The following is a 23,165-nucleotide window of genomic DNA, read 5'->3' on the forward strand; positions in this document are numbered from 1 at the left end:
TTGGATATAATATCTGCAGGTACCTTTCTAAAACCTTAGCCATCTTAAGAAGAAATATCAAGAATTATTGTTATTCCTAATCTATTGTAGTGGCCAAAGCCAATTCAGTGTTTTGATGGAAGCCCCAGCAGGGTAAGAAACTACTCTGCAGGTACTCCATTATCTCCATCTAGAGGATACAACACCAGCATTTATCCTCCTCCTCCTCCTCCTCCTCCTCCTCCTCCTCCTCCTCCTCTTCCTTCTTGTTCTTCCCCCCTCTCTCTCTCTTTCTCTCTCTCTCCCTCCCTCCCTCTGTCCCTCCCTCAGTCTCTCTCTCTCTCTCTCTCTCTCTCTCTCTCTCTCTCTGTCTCTCTCTCTCTCTCTCTCTCTCCCTCTCTCTCTCTCTCTCTCTCTCTCTCTCTCTCTCTCTCTCTCTCTCTCTCTCTCTCTCTCTCTCTCTCTCAGAAGTGAAAAGTATCTAAGAAATTCCAAACTGAAGAACAAGAGTTTCTACTGTTAAGATGTTGAAAAATAACACGTGTGTGCCTTCATACTGTAAAACAGTTGATCTTGGAAAATTGTCTTAAGCTGATGTTTTAACTCAGAAAAAAATGCCATTTAACCAAGTTTGTGTAATGACATATGGCTATGTGTTTTTCTACTTATGACAGTAAATATAAGTTGAGTGCTGGTGACCCACATCTGTAATCCAGGCTGAAAGCTGAGGATTACCACTTGAAGCCAGCTTGGACAGGAAAGTTATTGAGATTCTTATCTTGAATAAATGACCCAGAAAACGCCAGAAGTGGCATTTTGGCTCAAGTGAGTTTGCTAGTCTTGAGCAAAAGCAGCTCAGGGACAGCACCTAGAGTACAAGGCTCAGGAATGGAAAAGGAAGAAGGAAAGACAGAAATACTGGAAGAATGAGAGGAGGGGTGTGAGGGAGAGGGAGAGGGAGATTGCGAGGGGGAGGGTGTGGGAGAGGGAGAGGGAGTGCAAGGAAGCAAGGAGGGAAGCAAGGAAGGAAGGAAAGTAGGAAAGAAGAAAACAGGGAAAAGTATGGAGGGAGTGAGGAAAGAAGGAAAGTAAAAATAAAGGAAAGAATAACAATGAAGTGTTAAACTTTTGGAAGTATAGGTTGTATTCTAATAACTCCCTTATTTATGTGATTCCTCCATTCTGGAAACATGTTCCTTAGGCTTCCACTCTACATAGGAGAATAATTTTATACTGTGCCTTAGAGTACATAAAAATTAATAGTATTTTCATTTGAGTTTCAGTTCTAAAAGACTGAAATCTTCTTAATTCATTGTCATAACGACATAAACGATACAATCAACCAATGGATAGTTTGTTTAAAATATGTGACAGAAAGACTTCAAAGACCTTGGAGTTCAATTCCATAAATATGTACGGAATTGAATTCTTTTTCATGTGTCCATAGCTGCAAAAGGAGTACCCCCAAATAAATAATCATATCCATGTTAAAATCCTCAATAAAAATCTTAGGATCCAAGTGGGCATTAGTCGTTTTAGGGCCTCATGCTTCCTGGACAAGCATTTTACTGACTGAACTAGACTTCTAGCCCTTCCTACTTTCTTATTTCTGAGATAAGGTTTGGCTTTTTGCTCTGACTGACCTGGACTTCAGTAGGAAGACTGAAGTTGCCTTATTGACCTGGCTGGGACAAGAGGCTCACATCATCACACCTAGCTTGTCTTGTTGAAGTGGGTTTGTGGAATTTCTTTGCTGGGGCTGGCCTTGACCTGGTATCCTCCTCAGTCTCATGAATAGCTAATATCATAGCTATGAACCACCGCACACAGGCAGGTGGTCCTTCAAGCGCTTAGGTCATTTATGCCTTCACTGAGCTTTAACTATTACAGTCTGAGAAAGATTCAGATTGATGACTTTTTATGTGCTAAGAGAAACTGATAGATTCATCTTCAGAATTTATCAATATTTAAAGAGATTATACTGACAGACTGGTCATTTCATTTCCATTTTTGTTCTAGCTTGCAGTTATTGTGTGGTTTCTACATACCCTCCAGTATATTGTTTGGGAGGGAATGTTGTTCACTATTCAGTGCTCCTTTTGGATAAAAAACTGAACAATGTTTTTAGATAATAATACACTAATTCTTCATACCACGGGTCACTGTAATCTTAAAAATGACATTTTAGCGTCTGACATATAGTTTAAGTAATTGTTGATCTGTGGTGACAAACTCTCATTGTCTTTATTTATTTTAGGATTTTGAGAACACTACTGATTTTTGTTGATCTTGTTCTAATGGTCACAGATATTATACTTATGACCAGCAAACTACACATTCCATTAGAGTACAGAACAATTTCCCTTGTGATTGCTATATTTTTCCTTTTGGATGTTGTTCTACAAGTATTCGTGAAAGGGTAAGTTTTATTCTCTCTGAAGCCTAAATCCGAAGAACCCTACAGAGACTGGCTCTTCCACCAAGCAGCTTAGGTTCACTGTTTCCCTTAACTGTGTGCTTGAAATGCCCATTTATCTCCTTGCTTTTACACTAAATAACATTTATTTGCCAGTCCTGGTGCTTGAACTCAGGGCCTGAGCACTGTCCTTGGACATTTCTCAAGGCTAAAAAACTACCACTTGAGCCACAGCACCACTCCCAGTGTTTTTCTATATATGTGGTGCCAAGGAATTGCACCAGGGTCTTGGTGCATGATAGCAAACATTCTACTAGGACAAACTCCCAGCCAAATTTTTTTCAGGATACTAAATTAATTAGAAGATCAATCCAAACAAATGTGTGCCTCTTGAAAAGCATTCTTGAAGCCAAGGCCCAAACCCAGATTTTCACTGAGTAGCTTTAATTAGTTTTATATTGCTTGAGACACTCTCATGGTGTAGTTGAGAAAAGTCTTTGAACAGATAGAGCTTAAAGGGATTTACCAAAAGGGGCTAGGCAATTAATATGTCAATGTGTACGTTAAGAAGGAGAAGTATGAGTGCCAGGAGTCTGTCCTCATGGTGGAATGCCTGCCAACCATGCAGAAAGACCCAAGTTCAATTCCTCGGTACCACATAGAGAAAAAGCCAGATGTGGTGCTGTGGCACAAGTAGTAAAGCTCTAACCTTGAGAAAGTCCAAGGACAGTGTTCAGGCCCTAAGTTGAAGCACCAGGACTTGAGAAAAAAGAAGAAGAAGAAGAAGAATCTGGGCCTAGTGTCTCATGCCTGTAATCCTAGCTACTCAGGAAACTGAGATCTGTGAATCACAGTTCCAAGCCAGCCCAGGTGCTAAAGTCTGTGAGATTCCTATCTCCAGCTAACTACTAGAAAATCAGAAGTGTTTCTCTGGCTCAAGTGTTGCATGGTATCTTTGAGCTAAATAGCTCAGGGACAGTACCCAGTCCCAGAGTTCAAGCCCCATGACTGTTAAAAAATAGAAGGAGAAGTATATACTTGAGGTCTATAGATCAATACTTTGATTCTGACTGGAATTTCAAGTAACATTTGATAGTATGTGAAATACTAGATACTGCACTGTAAATAGTCCCAAGTTCATTGAAAGGAAAAGTTTCAATGAAAGCATCTGCAGGTGATGTGGAGATTGCTTATCTCATTAGTGAGATGTAGCAAGAAAGAAATAGATTCCTTCCCTCTCCTGCTTGCTGGTTTCTGAAAAGTAGGATGGGTGAGGCAAGCCTTGGGGATGGGCTGCTGGGGGAGTCAGGCACTGGGTTTCCTAGCCTCCCTTTCTCCAGGTCATTTCAGAAGGCAGTGTATGTTCTTTCCTGATGACTTGTTCTCCTTTTTCTCTTGAGCTAAGCAGAGTTATTCACTGCCAGGTTAGTCTGATCCTGACAGACTGCCTCAGAGTGTGAAGATGCTTTCCCTGGAGGACTAGTGCGCACCTATGCAGGAGTCAGTGGTGGAAAGGAGTCTGGTAGATGGATGTCTGTCTTTGTCCTTTTAAGGACACAGCAGCCCCTTGGGATTCCATTGTGGGTACAAGGACAGATTATGAGGTCAGAAGCCCAGTTCATACCCATCTCATATACTACTCACATATTTATCTGGGGATAGTATGATGTACTGAAATTGTTGCTCAACAGAACTGTACACTTGTGCTTGTCTTCTTCCAACTCCATGGGAGAAGGCAGTGCGTGCCTCTTGTCCAATGGCTGGGGTAGATGGCTTATGCATTAAGCTTTGATTTTCATCCTGTATGCGAGTATGTAATAATACAAATTTACTACTTGAATATCTTCCACTAGTATTATATTTTCCCTTTGTCAAATCTAGTCCATGCATATTATACAATCTGTAATAAATACAAATGTACTACTTGAATACCTTCCACTAATATTATATTTTCCCTTTGCCAAATCTAGTCCATACATTTTATAGAATCTATTACAATACCAATTTTAATGAAGTTGAGTCAATTAATTTTTTGCTCTAAAGATTTTCCTCTAAACTCTCAGAGAAGATAACCATTTTTTCATTTTCTCTTCCAGAAAAAGCATTATTTTTCAGATTTCCTTAATGTTACAGATGCTGCCATCACTGTCATTATTTTATTTATGAACATCACATGCATATACCTTAAGGCTGCATATTTTAAAGATATCCAAAGGTAGGAAACCCATGACTTAACTGTCACACTTTCCTTTATTTTGTTCCTTAATTTGTACTTTTTCTTATTATTGTCTTAAATTGTGATATTGAACTGATTTCTGTTTAAGTTCTGAACCTGATATATTTTTTGAAAATAAAATATTAGGGATGATGACATGGATTGAGTGGTAAAGGCCTACTTAGCAAGTGTAAGGACCTGATTTCAAGGGACTGTAACACAAAAATGGAAGAACAAATGAAGGGAAAATGATACATTTTCATACCCTTGGGAACTAAATAAAGACAGCATTTAAGGCCAGTTACAGGTATCTTCACTAAAGTACTTCCACTGGATATAGGAAGTGGAAAATCATTTTGAAATTCTCCCCTTGATGATCAACTAACCTTCTTTTCCTAATATTGCAAGTGTATTGACTTGACCATGTATGGAGTTTCAGTGGCTCTAGTTATAATTCTCTAAAAAGTAACCAATGGAAACCAGGAAATCACGTATATGGCAACCCAGATAATGGATATTTGCAATGGCAATTTGGTAAAATGAAGAATGTTAAGGCAAAGTTAAAGCAGTAAGGGATTAGTAAGTAAATATGTATGGGTGTGGCTGTCTGTCTGTATCTGTGTCTCTGTGTCTACCTCTTTCTCTATCCCTTTCCATAAATGAGATAGAAAAATAGCAATGTACATTGGAGGGCTGATGTTAGGGGGCCTTTAGCAATATTCTTTAGAAGTCAAAGAAATAGATTCTTTCTTAACAAAGTTTCTGAAAGGTCCAGTGTGATCCCCAAGTAAACATTGCTTGGGCTAGGGTTTGGATCTTGAAAGTAACCTCAATCCATATGGTCCTTCAATGGGCAACCTCAACACCACTTGAGACCTTGCTAGCAAGAAACGCTTGAGGTAGCAGCTACAGCAGCTGAATCAAGATGGATCGGAGTCAGAGTCGTGGTCATGGCCAGGGGTAGCAAGAAGGATGATAAGGACAAGAAAAGGATATATGAAGCACCTATACCAACTAGAGTGGGGAAAAAGAAGGAGAAAACGAAGTGACCAGATGCTGCCAGCAAACTGCCACTGGTGACACCTCACACTCAGTGTTCCTTGAAATAACTCAAGTTAGAGAGAATTAAAGATTATCTTCTCATGGAAGAAGAATTTCTTAGAAATCAGGAACAAATGAAGCTATTAGAAGCAAAGCAAGAGGAGGAAAGATGGAAGGTGGATGACCTGGGGGGGACCCTGATGTCAGTAGGCATCTTGGAAGAACACTGATGACATTCGTGCCACAGTGTCCACATCTGTGGGCTCTGAGCACTGTGTCAGCATCCTTTCCTTTCTGGACAAGAATCTGCTGGAACCAGGCTGCTCAGTCCTGCCTCACCCACAAGGTGCATGTGGTGATAGGGGTGCTGATGGATGACAGGGACCCCTTGGTCACAGTGATGAAGGTGGAGAAGGCTCCCCAGGAGACATATGCAGTTATGGGCAGCTTAGACAACCAAATCCAGAATATTAAGGAATCTGAGGAGTTGCCTCTCACTCATCCTGAATATTATGAACAGATTGGTATAAAACACCCATCATTCTCTATAGGCCACCAGGCACAGGTAAAACCGTTGGCTAAAGCAGTACAAATCAATCATTGGCCACGTTCTTGAGAGTGGTGGGCTCACAATTTATTCAAAAGTACCTAGGCAACGGGCTCCAACTTGTATGGGAATTGTTTCGTGTTGAGGAAGAACATGCACCATTCATTGTGTTTATTGATTAAATTGATGTCATTGGGACCAAAATGTATGATTCAAAAACAGGAGGTGAGAGAGAAGTTCAGAGAACCATGTTGGAGCTGTTAAACCAGTTGAATCGCTTTGATTCAAGGGGGGATGTGAAAGTGACCATGGCCCCAAACCAGATAGAAACTTTGGATCCAGCACTGATCAGACCAGGCTTCATTGACAGAAAGATTGAGCTCCCCCTGCCAGATGAGAAAAAAAAATAAGCTCACCTTCCACATTCATAAAAGCATGACTGTCCTGGCAGACAACGTGACTAGATGACTTGATCAGGGCAAAGATGATCTCTCTGGAGCCAACAATAAGGCAATGTGTACGGAAGCTGAGCTGATGGCCTTGAGGGAACGCAGAGTGAAAGTAACAAATGCAGACTTCAAAAAATCTAAAGAAAACCTTGTTTATTAAAAACAAGAAGGCACACCTGAGGGGCTCTATCTCTAGGAACCACAACTGCCTCAGGAAAGTGATGCGAGTGTTCCTGGCTCTCCACTGGGAAGCTATTAGAGCCTGTCCAGTGGAAACCATGGGTCAGATGATTTTACTAAAAATTCCCCTTTGTCTTAGGAAATGTGGCTTATAGGTCGCGCATCTGGCAATTTCTGTTTTCTGTGCTCTGCAGCAGTCTGCTTCCCAATAAAGTGTGCTTTTCACAAAGAAACAAAGAGCAAAGAAAGAACAAAAGAAAGAAAAGAAGAAAGAAAGAAAGAAAGAAAGAAAGAAAGAAAGAAAGAAAGAAAGAAAGAAAGAAAGAAAATAAGAAAGAAAGAACACTTCAGGCTCCACCCTAGACCACTGAATTGGTAGCTCTGGGATCTGTGAACCATGGTTGAAGCAGTTCTGCCAAATGAATCTTGTTGGATATGTCCACACCTTTGTGTTTCTGAATGGAGGAGAAACACCAGCCAGTATGGTTGGGAAGTATTGCAACCTGTTCCCTGCCTGATATGCATGTACTAGCTGTAGGGAGCCTCTGTTACTAAGAGGAATAACACCAATGTACAAACAATCAAAGTTCATTTGGGGGAAGATGAAAACCAAAATAGTCTATTAATCTTAATGAACTTGTTACTGTTTCTCCAGACAGTAATTTCTCAACCGTAGCATTACTGACATTTTGAGAAGATAGTTATTACTTGGGTAGGGAAGAGAGGACAAAAACATCCTAACATTCTTCCTAGATTCATATTTATTGTAGGGTGTTTAGCAGCAGTCCTAGATGTGATTAGCACCTGCATCCATTTGGTTGTGACCACCAAGTATGTCCATATGTTACCCAGTGTCCTCTGGGATGAGGGGTATAGCTGACTGTTAGAGCACTAGAGCATAATGTGGAGGCCATGGGGGTGGTGCAGAGCAATGTGACATATGTACACAGATTTAAACGTATGTATTGATGAACTCTTCTCTTTCTGAACTAAAAGTATGTATCTATAAATTTTTAGAATGATTGTATTCTTTCGGCTTCTGAGGCTGATAACACTTATGAGGATCTTTCACCTTGCAACTCAGAAAAGACATCTAGAAAAATTAATCAGAAGACTGGTAAGTGGGCAGGACATGTTTGCTTCCCATCCTGGTAAAAGTTTTAGGTAGCAATATGAAATTCTTTGTGGTTGACTTCTGTTTTACAGCTTCATCATTTTTGTTCTCCCCAGGTGTCTGGCAATAAGAGACGATATGCCAAGGATGGATTTGACCTAGATTTAACTTACATCACTGGTTTGTGAAACTTAACTGTTGATTGACTTCTCTTAATTATAGTACTGTTTTTTGAAACTTGTCATGTGATTGACTTATGTTTAATCCACATTTTCCTTTGAAGTAAGAATATTCCCTTTGATTTTCCCAAACTACGATATTTTGTGTCTAAGGCACATTGGTTTGTGCTTTTTGTTTTTGATTTGTTACTATGTTGGCTTCTTTGGTGATACTGGGAAAAGCGCTCTGCCACAAAATCACCTCCCTAGACCTCTATTGCTTCATCTTAATGCATCATCTTGGTTATGTCACTATCATATCAACTCTTCTTGTACTCTGAGAAAAGAACCTGGATAGATGTACAAATAATTTTTGTTATTATTGTTGTTCCCATGTGCACTGACTTTCCTAATAGGGATTCTTTTGCTTTCCAGACCGTCTTGTCGCCATGTCATTTCCATCCTCTGGGATACATACATTCTATAGGAATCCAATGCAGGTAAGCATATTTGTGCAGCACAGAGTGAACTCTATAGACTCAAGAGCTTAGTGTTGACCCAGGCAAAGCAGTGTTGTACCATTTTATTCTTTCTGGTGAAAAATCATAAAAGCATGGTATCAACTTGCTTTTGTTTATGCAAAGCCCTGGAGGTCCTACTGATTAGTAAGAGCACCCATTTATTTATCTCAAGATAGAGTGGTTTGAACATTTGGATGGGGCTTAATGGAGTGGTTCCAATGATTAGGTACAGGACTGGCTACTTCACTGGGCTGATCTGGGCATCTCTGATCAGTTGCTGCTCATCTGAAGACTAGCTCATCTGAATTGGCTTTTCTGATTGCCTCTCTGTTATTATGTCTCTTCTCCCAGACAGCTAGATCTTGGGGACCATTGAAATGGACTCAGAAAAAGCAAGCAAATGAATGTAATTACATTAAGAATAAGTCTTCAAGTGAGCATGGGTGGCCTTTAATTCATTCGCTGAGACAAAATGAATTACAAAAGCTGTCTGGATTCAAGGATCAGAAAATAGGCTCCATCACATGATGAGGGGAATTGTGTCCCCATATGTAGTCTTTCAGGGAGAAGAAAGCCATGTCTAAAAATATATATGTTCTTTCACATAGATTTCCTGATATTTAAATAAGGGAAATCCCACTTTTGGCTCTGTAAGTGACTAACTGAATTTTAAGCTCCTTGAAGCTCCTTACTAAGAAAGTACATAAAATTTTGGGTTAGGGATGTATGTATATATGTATTCACATACAGTGAATTCCTGTAGTAATTCTCACTGTTTTTCCTTAATGAAATGTAATTGGTATCTGTGTATGGGTGCATATATAATGTGTTTGCATTCAGTAGTCAGTGACAGGAATTGCTTGATGGGTGATCACTCAGTGTGTGAACATCAATGAATGTACTTGAAGTAAGTTCCTGGAATTCTCAGCAGCTTCATCCCATAAGAGTACTGTTGTGTAAGCTGGGCATCAGTTATCCAAACATAGCCTCAGGACTAAAGGTCTCTTTCCCCACACAAGTCAAATAATAAATGCTCCACAACTCTTATGAGACAAGCAAGAAAGGCCTAGTAGTAGAGTGCTTTCCTAGCATGCATGAAGCCCTTGGTTCCATTCCTTGGTATCACATTCACAGAAAAATCCAGAAGTGGTGCTGTAGCACAAGTGGTAGAGCACTAGCCTTGAGAAAACCCAAGGACAGTTCCTGGCACTGAACTCAAGCCCCAGGATTGGTAAAAAACAAACAAACAAACAAAAAAAACATAGTATAAGAGAAAATATGGAACCTCACTCATCATCAGAAAAATGCAGGTGGAAACCACAATGTGATAGCACTGCAACATTCCAACAAGCATGGCAGTTATTGAATAGATAAGAGGTAACACATGCTAGTAAACCTGTGGAGAAAGATGGCCTGTGACATGCTATTGATGGGGATATCAATTAGTATAGCCATTCTAGAAAACTGTGTGAAAATTCTCAAACAAATCAGACTTCAATGATCCTGGGATCCAATCATACCTCGAGTGGGTATTGATGCGACTTAAAGAGATCATGATGTGGCAGAGACATATGCACCCCTGGTTAATAGCTCACTGCTCAGCAGTGAATAGCCAAGGGATGAAATCCACCTCTTAAGTGTCCATCCAACGTAAATGGTGTGGCACCTCTACATGGTAGTGCATTGTTTACTCCTGCAAACAACTATCTTTGTCAACAACACAAAAGGAGAAGTTATATGTTAAAAAAATAAGCCAAATGGCAAGTATGGAATATGTGAAATAGCAAAGCATTGATTTCAAAGAAGGTAAGCCTAGACTAGTGAATACCAGAAACTTGGGTGAGTCCGAAGGAGGAAGGTTTGGAAAAAGGTTGATCAATGAGCAAGAGATTGTAATGACATAAGAGGTAACTTTTCACTCAGCTGTTGCACAGTAGATTGATTACACACAACAGCATTGTGTTATATATTAATAAAGAAGAAAGGATTTTAAAGTTTCACTACGATGTTATCTAATGCTTGACATAATAGTTGTATTTAACCTGATTTATGTACATGTATGTGTGTGTTTTTGTGTGTGTATATGTATATACATGTGTGTGTCTCAAAATCTCATGTGGTACTTATTAATATGCATGACATTTATTCTTCTATATGTATCAATAAATAACAATACAGTACCACATTCCTAGAAAAAAGGCGGAAGTGGTAGTGAGGCTGAACTGGTAGAGCTCTAGCCTTGAGAAAGTACTAAGACAGTGCTCAGTCCCTGAGCTCAATCCCAGGACTGGCAAAAAACAACAACAAGAAGAACAAAATAATGGGTGCTTAATTGAAAAACCATCATTATATAAAGCATGCTTATATAATAAACCTTTACTGATGCAGACTCCACATTGCCCTCATCTTACATTTGTCTATTAACGCAATTATGTATGAGGGCATGCAATGAACACCACTATCAAATTGTTGACAATGTTCTGGCATTTATAATCACTTTCCAAACACTGAAAGTGTTCTTTTGAGTATTGATTACCATAGACCAGTTTTAATGTTTCTTGAGTTCTCATAGTAGAATCATATGGTAGCTCTTTTGTAACTGTGTTTCTATCAGCAAAATAAATTCTAGGTTTGTGCCCTGGTTGTTCTATTAAAAATAGGATTAATATTTATGGATCTGTGGAAAATGCACACACAGAAAATATAGTGTTATATACTGTTCCAAATAGTCATGAAATGCATTATATTCTGCATATCCATTTGGTAGATAGGAAAATATGCAAATATGACAAAATAAACCAAGAGGAAGTGTAAATTTGGCAACTGGAAGTTTTTGAGTGGACATTTTATAGCTCATATGACTTTAAATATTTGAGTTTGAAAACAATGAGGGTAAACATTGTACTTTGTGTTGATCTGTACATCATAAACATAACACTGAACAAACTTAATTCCTGAGGAGGCTAAGCAGGTCATATGCTCCTGCTTGTCCTTCAAAGGGAAGAAGGTTTCAGCATTGTATTTTGCACAACACTGAATATAGAAAGAAAAGGGTCAGAGTGCAGATGCGTAGGACACAGCCACAGTTACTGGAGAAACAAACACAGTGAGGAAGCATCAACAAGTCTGGCCACTTCTGTATGCAGTCAGGCCATGTCCCTTTGCCCCTAAGTCAAGTAAAAGCTACTTTTGCTGGAAAATACAATGTGTTCTTGATCTTAGCCATGCTCCCTTGCAGTCACTTCATAGATATCTAGGGATCCAGGAAGAACAGGATTTATAAAACTGCAAAAGGCAGACTGCTTTCCAAACACAATGCCTTTTCTTGTCATCTTGAAGAGAAAAATCCAGAACTATAAACACTGGCCAGGCCTCCAGAGACAAAGGCTAAGGGCAGGTCATTCAGACTGAGACTTGGACAGATTTAACATGCCTACCTTAATGCCTCCAATACCTTCCTGTTTAATATGAGGGTCTATCTGGAGATAGACAAGAATTAGAAGGCATGAATGCTTGGCTGCTTTGTCCTTCAGAACAAGGGGGGAGTTAGTGTATACTCTTAGGTCAAAAGAAGCATTTCGCAGACTTGAAGAAGAAGAAAATCAGAAGATTAAAGCTGTGACAAAAGCGTTTTCAAAAGTAGACAGCATGTTTTAGTAGTATCTTTAAGTAGTTGTACAAAGGAGCCACCTTCAACAATATAGTTTATGAATGTATTTATCTTTTTTAGCAAGTGGCTCATTTCTTCAACACCAGACATCCTGAGCATTATTTTGTATACAACCTTTGTAGTATGTATATCACTTTAATATATTTGCTACTGTAGATATGTAAGAAAGTCACCTTGGGTATCTTTCATTTAATTGTAAATATTACGTAGTAAGAAGTCAGATCAGAAATCTCTGTAATGCGCTTGTGCTGTGTGGTAGGAAAAGTGAGCTTGGCAGCACAACATTCCCTAAGAGAGAGATGGGCCACTGAGACCGAAGAGGCAGACTTGCAGAGGAAGTGCTCAGGAAAGATCTGCTCGTGCTCTTATGCTCAATCAACTCTTCCTGCCTTTCATGCCAGATTGTATCACAGACAATTCAGCAAGTATGTTTTATGATCCACCAGAAAGGGTTGGTGATGAGAACAAGGCGCGTGATGAGAAATGACAAAAGAAAACAGAAGAAAGAGAAGAATGTGCCCCCAGTTTCTCTGCTGTGTCTGTCTTCAGTTTTTCTCCTGTCTAGACATTAACACCTGTCTAGATTTTTTTATGGTGGTATGGGTTTTTTTTTGTACTTTATTTAGGGTTAATGTATAGAGGGGTTACAGTTAGATTATTTTAGGTAATGGTTACATTACCTCTCAAACCGTGATACCCCTTCTCATGTTTTTGTCTCCCTTTCACTGTCCCCTGATTTCCCAATCATGATTTTTATGTACATTTTTATTGCATTTTATTGTCAGAATAAATATTTAATAATATTTTCACGGACTGAGCATTTAGACAGCACCATTAACCTCTGCTTAGTGGTACCTATGTACCACTAAGTAGTATGATAGAATAAGCAGTCTAGAAGATAGAATAAGCAGAATGCAGGATGATAGGATACACAGTCTAGAAAATAGAATTAGCACTCTGTTAGAAGGTTAAAGGTAAGGAATATGAAGCATGAGCTGATTTTAGATTACTTGGGATGAAAAAGTCTTTAAGGACAAGAATCTGTCCCTAACGTCCTTCATGTCTCTTTGGCTCTTTGGTCCACTGGTCTGCCTGTGTTCCTCTCAGGACCTTTGTGCTGGTGATGTTAAAAATCCTTTTAGAACAATGGAAAGGAGATAAGAATTCCTATGAGAAATTTTAAACTTCGTTCCTAACTTTCATGTCAGTAGGCATACAGCTCTGACACATATCTCATTTCTTCCAGGCGAATGGCCTTATGACCCCAAGTATTTTCATCACCGAGTACATAGAATAATGATAGATGATCACAATGTCCCCACTCTTGAGTAAGTCTGATGCCACACTGATGTTCAGAAAAGCACTAAATTCACTGGGCTTGAAATTTGGGAATGAATTTTAATTAACTAAAAATCCTTATTAAACCAGAGAGATGGTTTCATTCTCTAAAGAAGTCATTGCCTGGTTATCCAAGGATCCTGCCAACATCATTGTAATTCACTGCAAAGGTGGAAAAGGTAATGATGCTTTCCTTTCTGTCTCCTTTGTAAAAAGATAGTTGAAAATAAATATTGAAGGACTGTAGGAAGATACCTACTGCTCTTCCTCAGATAAGGAATTCCTATAGATTCATCATTGCTAACATATTAATCTTGTATTTAAAGGATGAAAGAAGCAAAGAATAGTACAAGGAAAATAGAGAATGGGAGGGAAGAACAAATGAAAAACCCTGGCTAGGAATCCTAATACTATGTTAAAGAGAACTGGAGAGAGTGGGCATCGTGTCTCATGCCTGAATTAAGTGGAAATGACTTTAGGTTTTCACCACTAAGTATAATGTTAGCTGTGGGTTTGTCATACACAGCCTTTATTATACTGAGGAATGTTCCATGGATTCCTAGTTTCTCCAGAGCTTTTAGCATAAAGGGGTGTTATGTCTTATCAAATGCCTTTTCTGCATCTGTTGAGATAATCATGTGATTCTTGTCCTTGCTCCTGTTGATGTGTTGAATCTTATTGACCTGCATCTATTGAACCAGCTTTGCAACCCTGAGATGAATCCTGTTTGGTCATAGTGTATAATTTTTTTTCATAGTGTATAAGTTTTTGAGGAGTTGCTGAAGATGGTTGGCCAGTATTTGTTGAGCAGTTTTGCATCAATATTCATCAAAGAGATGAGTCTATAGTTTTCTTTCTTTGATGAGTCCCTATCTGGTTTTGGGATGAGGGTTATGGTAGCTCTGTACAATGAGTTTGGTAGAAGAGTGTTCACTTTCAATTTCATTGAAGAGCTTGAGAAGTATTGGTATGAGTTCTGCTCTGATGGCCTCATAGTATTCAGCTGTGAATTCATCTGGCTCTGGACTTTTCTTGGATGGGAAGTCTTTTATTGCCATTTCTATTTCAGGACTTGAAATAGGTCTGTTTATTTGGATTAGTTCTTCTTGGTTCTGCTTAGTTATGTTAATATTGGCTAGAAATTCATCCATCTCTTCTAGATCCTCAAATTTGTTGGCATAAAGTTCGAAATGTATTCCTTTATGATGTTCTGTATCTTGGTAATTTCTGCTGTGATATTTCCATATTTGTCCATGGTTTTTTTTGGGGGGGGGTTGGGGAGGGACGTGCTCTCTTCTTTTTTTTTGGTAAGGTTTTCTAAGAACCTATTATTTTTATTCAAAGAACCAACTCCTTGTTTTGATGATTCTTCCCATGGTTTTTTTTGGACTCCAATTCATTTAATTCTGCTTTGACTTTAATAATTTGCTTCCTTCTACTGGAATTGGGATTTATTTGTTGTTCTTTTTTCCATATATTTTTATTGCAATTGTAATTAATACAAGTGTTACATTATAGTCACCAGATAGAAGGTGCATTACTCCACGAACATTGATACCCTTTCTCGTGTCTTGGTCCCCATTTCTCTTCGCACTCCCACCCGTCATGTTCTTCTTTTACTAGGAGTTTAATGTGAGCCATTAAATCGTTAGTTTGTGATTTTTCCAATTTGTTAATGTAGGCACTCAGAGCTATAAATTTTCCGCTGGGTACTACTGCCTTTGCTCTGTCCCAAAGGTGCTGGTATTTTGTGTGCTCCTTTTTGTAAATTTCCACACACTGTTGAAATTCTGTTCTGAAATCCATGACACAGTCATGACTCAACAATGTGTTTTTCAATCTCCATGAGTTACAGGGCTTTCTTTGGTGGAGATTGGTGTTCAGTTCCAATTTGATGCCCTTGTGGTCTGAGAGAATGCAGGGAATAATTTCAGTGTTTCTGAATCTGCACAGGTGTGCTTTATGCCCTAAAATGTGGTCTATTTTAGAAAAATTTCCAGGTGTTGCTGAAAAATTGTATATTCTCTTGTTTCTGGGTGAAATAATATGCAGATGTCTGTTAAGTCTAATGCTTCTATACTGTTGTTCAATTCAGATGATTATCTATTTTTCTGTGAAGAAGCATTTTGCATTCCTCTAATGTCATGTATTTATTGTTTTACTTTACTGACTGTATTTTTGTAGTTCTAGTCACAAATTATTTGCCCAAAGCAGTGTTACAATTCCTTTTCTTTTTGAGTGACACTATATTGGTTAAATCTCTAGCCTTTTGAAGTTGTTGGGTACTGGGTGAGGGTGAGGGAGATAGGTTTCATTTTCATCCTTGTTATCATGATTGTTCATGATATTGATGAGTATGGCACTGAATTTGTGGATGGCCCTTGGCAGGATTGCCATTTTCATGATGTTTATTCTTCCAATTCACAGGCATGGGAGATTTTTCATTTCCTTATTTCTGCTTTGATTTCCTTCTTCAGGATTTTAAAGGTCCCCGTTTTATCCTAAAGCTCCTTTATATCTTTAGTTAATTGCTAAATATTTTATTTTCCTTGAAGCTATTGCAAAAGGAGTTTCTTTCCTGATTTCTGCCTCTGTCTTCTACTTGTTGCCATACAAGAAAGCCATTGCTTTTAAGGGTTAATTTGATAACCTGCTACTTTGCCAAAGTTTTGAATCAGCACAAGTAACTTAGGAGTGGCAATTATAGGATTCTTTAAGTACAGAATCATGTCATCTGCAAAATGCCTCATATCTAAAATATATCAACTGCTCAAACAATTGAATCACTCCACAACTAATCTAAAAAGAAACAACCATCCCATTAAAAGCTGGGCCAAAGATTAAAAGAGAGTCTTCTCTGAAGAAGAAATAAGAATGGGCTATAGACACATGAAGAAATGCTCCACATCTCTGCTCATAAAAGAAATGCAAATCAAAAGAATTCTAAGATTCCACCTCACTCCAGTTATAATGGCCAGGATCAAGAAATCTAACAACAACCAATGCTAGGAGGGATCACTACTACACTATTATTGGGAGTGCAAACTTGTTGAAACACTATGGAAAGCAGTTTGGCAGTTCCTCAAAAGAGTAAACATAGATCACCCCATGATCCAGCAATTCTACTTGGCATTTACCCAATTGGCCAGAAACAAGGGCATACTAAATCCTCTAGCACAATGATATTCATTGCAGCACTATTTACCATAGCAAAGATATGGAACCAATCCAGATGACACTCAGGTGATGAGTGGATCAACAAGATGTGGTCTTTATACACAATGGAATTCTATGCTGCAGTCAGAAAGAATGACATTGTCCCACTTGTAAGGAAATGGAAAGACTTAGAAAAAAATCATATTAAGTGAAGTAAGCTAGACTCAAAGGAACATATGCTCAACGGTTTCCCTCATTTATCATAATCATATGCTCATTTGCTCATAATCAGTAGAAACCTTGGGCTCTTCTAGCAGAGATTTACAATAGAACAAAATCTAGTAACCACCTCCAGGTTATAGAAACAAAAGCCATATAATGATTGTTGTCCTTAATGTACCATATTATCTCTTATCTCTTTTGCTGTCCCTTGGTTATCTCATATTATTACAATATTTCGCCTTGTTATCTGATATATTTCATATATGCTTAATTGGTTATTTGAAATTGGATAGGGAAGGGAGGATGAACAGGGGGGAAGGGGGAGGGAAATGGGGACTATGACATGAGAAAAGTATCAAAGTTTGTGAAGTAATGCACCTTCTATCTGGTGAATATTATGCAACCCTTCTATTAATTACAATTAAATATGTATGGAAAAAAGAATCATGTCATCTGCAAAGAGAGAAAGTTTCATTTCCTCCTTCCCTATTTCAACTTTCTTTATGTTTGGCTCATGCCTTATAGTTCTATCTAGGAAATCTAATACTATATTGAATAGGAGTGGAGAAAGTGGGCATCCTTGTATCATTCCTGATTTCAGAGGAAATGGCTTTACCTTTTCCCCATTTACTTTAATGCTAGTTGTAGGGTTGTCGTGTACAATCTTTATTATACTGAAGAATGTTCCATGATTCCTACTTTCTCCAGAACTTTTTGCATCAAGGGGTGTTGGATCTTGTTAAATGCCTTGTCTACATCTATTCAGATGATCATGTGATTGTTGTCCTTGCTACTTTTGATGTGATGAATTATATTAACCCACTTGCATGTATTGAACCAGCTTTGGATCCCGGTGATCAGTCCTGTTTGATCACAGTGTATAATTTTTTGATGAGTTGTTGAAGTTGATCGGCCAATATTTTGTTGAGCAGTTTTGCATCAATATTCATTAAAGTACTAGGTCTCTGGTTCTCTTTCCTTGATGAGTTCCTGTCTCATTTTGGCATGTGGGTTAATCTGGTTTCATAGAATGAGTTTGGTAGAGAGCCTTCAATTTAACTTCATTGAAGAGTTTGGGGAGTATTGGTGTGAGCTCTTCTTTGAAGGCCTTGTAGATTTCAGCTGTGAATCCTTCAGGTCCTGGGCTTTTCTTGGATGAGAGGTCTCTTATTGCCTTTTCTATTTCATTGCTTGAAGTGGGTCTGTTTAGTAGGCTTAGATCTTCATGGTTCAGTTTGGTTATTTCAATATTTACTGGATATTCATACATCTCTCCTAGATTTTCAAATTTGTTGACATGCAGGTTTGAAAAGTAATCCCATGGGATGCTGTGGATCTTGATAATTTCTTCTGTGATAGTGCCCTTCTTGTCTATGATTTTGCTTATTTGGGTGTTCTCCCTTCCTCTTTTGATCTGATTTGTTAAGGGTCTGTCAGTTTTGTTAATTTTTGCCAAGAACCAACTCCTTGTTTTGTTAATTCTGGTTTTTTTTGGATTCTTAATTCATTTGATTCTGCTTTAATTTTAATAATGTGTTTCCTTCTACTAGATTTTGCTTAGGTTTGGTACTCTTTTTCCAGCATCTTAAGTTGTACCATTAAATTATTGGTTTAAGATTTTTCCATAGTAAACCGTATGAAACACACACACACACACACACACACACACACACACATACATACACACACACACACACACACACACAGGCAGCTCACCACATCCAAAATCACAAACAAGATATTCTATAAAATGAGAAGTTACCTTGTAAATTATGAGACCTATAAAACTGACAAGTAAATCTACGATTAGTGTTTTGAAGAAAACACTCTATACTGATTTCCGTAGTGGATATACTAATTTCAAACCCAACCAAAAGGGCCTGGAGTTTGGCCTAGTGGAGGAGTGCTTGCCTAGCATGCACGGAGACTCGGGTTCGATTTCTTGGTACCACTATTTAGATAAAGCCAGAAGTGGTGCTGAGGCTCAAGTGGTAGAGTTCTAGCCTTGAGAAAACTCCAAGGACAGTCCTCTGGCCCTGAGCTTAAGCCTAGGACTGGCAAAAAAACCCCTAAAAACAGTATACTAATATAGTTCATTCTCATCTTTCTGCTCCATCTTTCCAGCCTTTGCTGTTGTTTTCTTAATGACTTCCATTCTGCCTTGGTCAGCACGGATTCTATTTGTATTTTCTTTATCATTAAAGAAGTTCAAAATTTCTTTATGTATCAATTAGCCAGTTGCATATCTTCTGATAACCAGGCCTCAACATGAATGACTTCTCACTTGGCATTTAAAATACTTTGTGTTTGACTATGTGAAAGTTTCACCCAGGCATATACTCACATATACTCACGATGAGATCCATCCTCACTGGGGAGGCAACGTCCTCAGTCCAAAATCTGTGACTCAAATTGGCAAGCTGGAAAAGGCAAAGGCTAAGCAACTGGCTACTAAGCTGGGTTACATGTGCAATGTTCATTTCTCTGTACGTGAAGATAATAAAACTGTTCTTCTTCCAGTTGAAAAAATGTTTAAAGAATAGATGAAAAACATGTCTTTTTTCTGGTGAAACGGTATGTTAAAAATTAGATTATAAGGATAAATATAGTAAGAGAAAACGTATTTTCAAACTTAAATTTTTTAGGACAAAACTAAGATATAAATGGAAGGTAACAGAAGAGACTTAGAGGATGCGTGATTTGAAGCAGGAAGAAGTCAAGGATTTGCTATAGTTGTCAAATATTTGCTACAAAACACTATGACACATACACACACACTAACACACACACAGGCAGGGGCAAAGAGAGAGGGAGAAGAGAGAAAAGCAGGCATGCAAGCTGAGGTAGAAAGTAAGCAAGAACACTACAGCAAAATACTTAGAATTACATAATCTGAGGAATAGAAATATGCATATTCATTATGCTTGTCTCTCTACATTTTTATTTTTGCAAATGTTCACAATACAATTCAAATAATACAATTACATAGGGACTACAAGTTCTAATTGGTAATGTGGGTTCCTGCTTGCATTTGCATTCAGCACCTGACACGTGCTTGGCAAGCATTCTCCCACTTCAGGTATATGCCCAGCTCTGTTTTGCCCCTAAGATTTTTTTAGATACAGTATCCTGCATTTTCCTGAGCTGCCATCTGTCTGAAACCCTCTTCTATGTCTCCCACACAATGAGGGTTGTAGATGTGAAGCACCCGGCCCATCTTGCTGGTTGAGAATAGGGTCCTGCTTATTTTGCCTAAGCTGGTTGGAATCACAACCATCCTGATCTTCCCACCTGGGAATCTGGGATTATACATGAGGACCAGCATGCATGGCCCTATTTATTATTTTCATTACATTAATGAAAAAGAAAGTCTTAACATTTCTCAAATGGCAATTTTGAGACAGCAACACTTCAGAAGAAACAGTACCAATACCAAATGAGTATTTGTGAGTGTATTTTTACACTGGAACAAAGGTTTCTTGAACTCATTTCTCCTCTTTTCTAGGACACACAGGGACAGTGACCTGTGTCTGTCTTCTTGTAACTGGCACATTTTTGACTGCAAAGGTAGGAACAAGGTTATGATACCTAGTCTTTTATATGTATTGATTTTGCCGGTTCTGAAACATTCATGGTAAAATATTAAGGAAATGCTTAGCTCATGGTGATTAAGTGAAAATGAAAGCCTGGCTTAATACAGCCTTGTTTAATGTACAGTTATTTACTGGCCTTGTAACCTTGTATTCTTGTTCTGGGCCAAGCCTATAGTGAGAGCAGGGAGACACAAATGGGTGGGAATGCCCAAATTCAGAATTACTATGATGAACAGCATTTTAAGTTCTATTTTTACTATCTGTAAGTCGTTGCCATTCAAAAAGGCAGTTTGAGAATTCAGTGCATTGTGAGTAAGGTCACACTTTCAACATTCTCCTCCCTCCGTGCCAACCCACTCCTACCTTCCTTCCATTTCCTTAATGTTGTAGGATATAGGCACGAGTGTGTAACTCTGTATTTAAGAAATAAGAATCAATATTTTCAAAAAGCTCTATCCTTCTGACTTATGTAATTGTACCTCTCTGTACAACACCTTTATAATGAGTTTTTAAAAATAATAATAAAATAATTTTAAAGGAATCTAAGGAAAGGTGGGCATTGTGGAGGCATGCCTGTAATCTCAGCTACTTGAAAATCTGAGATGTAAGAAAGTTCCCGGCCAGATATGCACTGTGATTGTATTAACCCCTTCCCTTTTCTGTAGGATAGCCTGAATTACTTCGGAGAATGAGGAACTGATACAAATTTGAGCAATAAATTTCAAGGAGTAGAAAGTCCTCCCAAGTAAATTTTCTCTTGTCACAAAAAGTTATTTATGGGGAGATGTTAGTGGCACATTTAGCCTGGTTGCATCTGTAACCCTTCTTTAACAATCAATGATGGCAGAGGACTTGTGACTCCTAACCATTTCCTGATCTTTGGAGGCCCACATCTGTAGCCTCATAGGCTATTGGCTTGGTTCTCAGCAGAGCATGACACATTCCATTTCGTATTCTTTATTCCCTACAGCTTCTGGAATTGAGTCCACTCCCCAAAAGGAAGGTCAAATATCTGAGGTTTTCTGATGCCTGAAGATGATCTCTGGCTGGTAGATGATCTACTAGCCATAGATTTCCCTAGAAAGAGGAATTGGAGTCTTCACCAACTTTCACTAAGGCAATGAGCAATTCAAGGTCTCTAGAACATTGCCAGAATGGTTTCGTGATGACCCTCATGTAGGGGAAAGAGGAGTTCAGAGAAGAGAAAGAATGAGATATTCTAAGACCAAGAATGAGAGATAAAGACACACAGAAGAAAACAGAATGAACTGGGATAATAAGTATTTTATGAATCTTGTTCCAGCAGACATTATCATATACTTACTCTCATTCCATATTCTTAACGTTCTTTAAACTATCTACTGTATGAAAAATCCCAATTATATTGGATTGGAGTGTTGATCACTATAAAAAAGGTACCTGACCAAAGAACTTCAAGTGGGGAAAGATTAATTTGGCCTCACAGTTTCAGGCTTTACATCATGGCCATTTGATCCCATTTCTTTGGTCCTACAGTGACACTGAACAATTATGTCAAGGAGGCGGGTGTTGTGGAGAAGACTGCTCACCTCAAGGTACCCAGGAAGCTGAGGAGAAGGAAGGGTCAGTGACTTCTTTGGTTTCATGAGTCCACAACTCCTAACATTTTGCCCACCTCCTACTAATGCTTTAAATTTAGGAAGCCCTCAAAGAATGAATCTGTGGATAAAGTCAAAAGCCTCATAATATAATTACTTCCCCATACCCACCTCTGAACGCTGCTGGTATACTGGGGATCAAGCCTTCCACCTATGAGCCTTTTAAGTGCACATTTCATATCCAGACTCTAACACACAAAGATGGAACCATACAGTGCATGGTTCAGCCCAACCTACAGTCATGCTTTGTTTATTCCTTCCCCACTCTTCTCAAACCCTGGGTCACCCTTCCTACTCTTCTTTCCTCAACCAGGAAGGAAATTCTATTCATCAGGTCCTTTTACCTCACAAGAAGTTTGGCATGACACCCAACATATGCACTCTTAAAAAAATCCCATCTAGCCCAACACTGGTGACTGGCACCAGTCTGTATTTCTAGATATGGGCTGCGATTGGAGAATGGTGTTTCAAAGCCAGCCCTGGCAGGAAATCCTTTCATTCTTAGCTCTAACTAAGAACCAAAACAGCCTGAGTTGGAGATGTGAAGTGGTACAGCACTGCCCTATTGCATCTTGCATTGCCCTATTGCATTTTCAGGCATCTTTCTCACTATTGCCCTTTCATTGTTTGCCCATCCTGGGGCTTAAACTCAGTGGCCTGGTGCTCAGTAGGCTTGAACTCTTCACAAGTGGCACTTTACCAGGTGAGCTAGATCTCTAGCTCAACTTCTGGCTAAGTATATAGAATAGATTATCTCAAAGTTTTCAGCCCTGGCTGGCATTATTCTTCAGTCCTCTCAGCTTCTGCCTCCTGAGTAGCTTGGATTACAGATATCAGCCACTCGCATGCAGTACAAGTGCTTTTGCTAATTGGAAATGTGGCAGTTCACTTTATGAGCTCTTCTCAGTTGGTTCATCATCAGACATCTG

General features: G+C 38.8%; 1 long non-coding RNA gene and 1 pseudogene across 1 annotated transcript in view; one reads left to right on the plus strand and one right to left on the minus strand.

Annotated features, from left to right (window-relative positions):
- Positions 1-23,165, minus strand: part of LOC150057218 (uncharacterized) — a 40,789-nt gene that overhangs the window by 9,433 nt on the left and 8,191 nt on the right. The gene's annotated exons all lie outside the window — the stretch shown is intronic.
- Positions 5,536-6,843, plus strand: LOC150057219 (26S proteasome regulatory subunit 4 pseudogene; annotated as a pseudogene).

The sequence above is a fragment of the Megascapheus bottae genome, chromosome 11 (genome assembly GCF_031878675.1).
Source record: "Megascapheus bottae isolate mThoBot1 chromosome 11, mThoBot2.hap1, whole genome shotgun sequence".
NCBI classification, from domain to species: domain Eukaryota; kingdom Metazoa; phylum Chordata; class Mammalia; order Rodentia; family Geomyidae; genus Megascapheus; species Megascapheus bottae.